This window comes from Capsicum annuum, chromosome 5 (genome assembly GCF_002878395.1).
Source record: "Capsicum annuum cultivar UCD-10X-F1 chromosome 5, UCD10Xv1.1, whole genome shotgun sequence".
Classification (NCBI taxonomy): Eukaryota; Viridiplantae; Streptophyta; class Magnoliopsida; order Solanales; family Solanaceae; genus Capsicum; species Capsicum annuum.
In genome coordinates, this window is record NC_061115.1 from 207,880,422 (window position 1) to 207,884,309 (window position 3,888).

Below are 3,888 nucleotides of genomic sequence, written 5' to 3' on the forward strand. Positions count from 1 at the left end.
TTGGGTCATGTTTGGATCAAGAATCCAGCAAGTTACCGCGATAGCACCATGTCGCGGTGCTATTCCTATTGGCACATATACCGCATCGTGGTGAGGGTGTTGTGCCCAGTTCTTGATTTATAATTTGAATGCATATGTCATGATCTTTATCCTAGTGTGTGAAGTGCTTATGAGGTGAAAAATGTTCATAGGAATCACTTAGAACAAACTTGAGTTAAGAGCCTTTGATTCGTCCGAAGTTTTATGTTCGATCCTACAAGGGTCAACTTTGAACGTGTATAACTTTTGACTTATAAGGAATTTTTCAGCTCAAAACCCACCAATTTGTAGAAGATTTAATTAGCTTTCCAACGATACCAATTTTGCCTTAATCCAATACCCAAGCAAAAAGTTATGATCATTCTCGTCAAAAATAGTAAGCCACCGCGATAAGACCGTGTCGCGATGAGCCTTTAATCAGCATTCCAGTTACAAATTTTTGGCTTAAATGATGGAGGGGCAATTGGGTCTTTTCTCACCTCGCCCCAATTCGTAAAAACACGACCTAAAGCTTCAGTTAGGGCATTATTTGCCCAAATTCTCCAAGTTCCTCTCAAGAACAAACCCTAATCATCCCCAAGTTCATCAAAATCAATTCCTTTCTCTCCAAGGAAACCAAGAAATCAAGTTCCCAAATCCAAGAACCTTTAAGAAATCTTAAATATTTGTGCTTCTCTTTCAATATTTAAGGTTTAAGGTATATATGATGTTCATCCATGGTTTCCTTTCGCCATGGAGTCCGAAAATTCTCTTTTAATGTTGAATTATGATTTTTCCTTGTTTTAAATGAATTATCTCCATGAATTACTTGTTATTTTGATTTTAAGTTAAGATTACAATTATTTTCAAGTGGAATGAATTATAGTATGTTATAGATGTTGAAGTTCCTATGTCATGTTCATGTAATTTAGGATAAATCCTCAAATTAAGGTTTTTGGTCATGTAATCATGCTATCTCATCATGTTTAAAAGCATCCCCACGTTAAAGTCTTAATCCCCATGTGTTTGATGAAATACCAAAGAGAATGATTTTGTAGAATGATTCCCCATTATGGTTTTTCAAAGCTTTTGCATGCATTTATTGTTATTTACATTCAATGTTGGGGGTTATGAATATGTGATACTTAGTTGTTTCCATAGTTTCAGTATTTTCAAAATGGTTTCAGATAAACCATGAGCTTTGCCATCCAGTTAGTTATCATGATCAGTTGTTTTGCTTAGTTAAATTTAGCTTAGTCCAATAACCATTTCCAGTTTAATTAGGGGTAGGATTTAGCATCGATCAAACCTAGTTATGGGGGCTCACCTATCAGTAAAGGGTGTGAACTTTAGTAGCATTCCCTTAGTTCCAGAACTACATAGCCAACGTAGGTTAGAGATGTCAACCTGCCAGTTGAAGGTTGATAAAGTGTTTTCCTACTAGTTGGGGGTAACACATATCTCATTAGAGCACCTGCCAGATGAGGGTGACTCAGTGGATCCACACAGCCATTATTAATACCCGTGGAATGGTACTGACACCTTTTCAACTGAGGTTATAGGTTGGACTTCACTTAGCTCAGATTAGGGCATGTCAGTTAGATAATAACTCCCACAATCTTAGTTCAGTATTCAGTACAAATATCAATTCAGGTTTGCGTGACCATAGCATACAATTTATCAGTTATTCAGTTACCAGATTTCAGTATTTCAATTTACAAACTACTTCAGTATTATGTTATATGCTTGTTCATGCATTGTAACACCCTAAGTCTATACCCCGAATGCTACACGGTGCTTACGACCCCGAAAGACCACAAGCTAACCTATGACTGGTACCTTCAGTGAGCACTGAACAATAATACCATAATAATATGAAAATTAGGTTGAAATTCCATAAGGTTCACAATAATAATACCAATAAAGAAGAACAATTGTAATAATATCTGATAAAATATCTGAAATCTGAAATAATGTTAGAACTAGTCTAGTTTGAAAACCCTCTAACTGAACTGTCTGAAAGTAGAGTTGATGGGATAAGCCCCCAACTAACTCCAACTACTAAAATACTGAAACTACTGAAAATACTTAAATAACTGCATATCCTCGATAGATGAGGACTCACTACTGAATTTGCTACTGCTGATTGAATCTTGCTAAGCGCAATCGAGAACCTAACCGTTCGAACCTATGATATAAGATATCATAGCGCAAATAGAAAGTATGCATTAGTACATGGAATATACTGGTATGCTAGATGAGGTAAGACTGAATGCAAGGGTTCATATGCATGAACAGTAACTGACTGAATAATATGGAGTAACTGAATAAGAGTACATGAATAACTGAAACTACTGTAAAATACTGAGTATGCAATACTGTCCATATACTTTTATACTGTATCTAAGCTTTTCCTAAATCTGAGTACTGAGTTATGATAACTGAGTAACTGATATCTGAGATTACTGATAACTGAATTACTGATAGCTGCATGACTGTATCTAACAGTCCTGATTCTGTAGAACTGAACTGAGTTCTATACTAAGACTGAAACTGAGACTGTGGGAGGTAATCATCTAACCGACATGCCCCAAATAAGATAACTGGGGTCCAACTTGTAACCCCAGTTGGAAGGGTGTCAGTACCGTACCACAGGTAAAGACAAGCTAAAGAGTTACCATCATCTGGCAGGTGTCTTGAATAAGAATGGTGGTACCCTCAACTGGAAGGTAAGACACCTCATCAACCCTCAACTGGCAGGTTGATGTCTCAACCTACGTTGGCTATGTAGTTCTGTAATGCAAGGACTGCTCCTAAGGATCACAACCTCTACTGGCAGGTGATCCCCCATCCTTGGGTTCACTCGGTGCTGAATCCTACTCCCATCTGAATGACACTGATTATTATACTGAACTAAACTGATACTGAGTTTTACTAAGTTCTGTAACTAACTGAGTACTATGGTTTCATAACATTACTGAGACTATTCTATAACTACTATAGATCTAGGTAAACAGCTCGATTTTTGGGTATTAGATACCCCCAGGACTCGATAGCACGAAAATAAAGCATAGCATAATCTTGAGAAGCATAACAATGTCCACTTGTTCATAATTCATTCATAGAGACATTTTATCATACACTTGTAAGGCATAAACTTGTACATATGCTAGCATGTCATGATTTCACCATTTAATTCACATGGACATTCCATCAAACACATGGGGAGCACAACTCAATGTATATAATAATGGACAATATGCAAACATTGTAACTACAACACCCAAACTTGCTAATTCAAGGATTATAACATAGGAATTGCACAATTCAATATACATGCTATTTCAATTTCATGAAACCTATAATTAATCATGGATTGAAACTCAATTACTATGATGAACATGGATGCAATCAAATTCAAGCATGAAAAATCATAAATCTGAGATTTATATTTAAAAGAGGTTCTTAGACTTTATAGGTGAAAGGAACCCATGAATGAACACCTAACATACCCGGGAATATTAATTCTTGAAGGTTCTTAGAGGAATTCCTGAGTTTGTTCTTGATTTCTTAAAGCTAGAGTTTTGCCCTTTGAGAGAGAATGTTTTTAATCTTGAGAGAAAGTAAGGAAATAATGATATAACTAGGTTAATTAGGGGTAAATTACGTGTTAAAGGCTGATTTAGGCTATGGAAAAATACCCAATTACCCCTGGAAAAGATTTAAAAATCATCACTGGATGCCCAATTTTGGGCCTCACCGCAACGCCGTGGCATCGTGATGAGCTACTGGAACGTGGATGAAACTGTGTAAAAATGAAAAAATGTGAAATGGATCTTTGGCGCAGTGCGACACCATCACGGAGCCTTA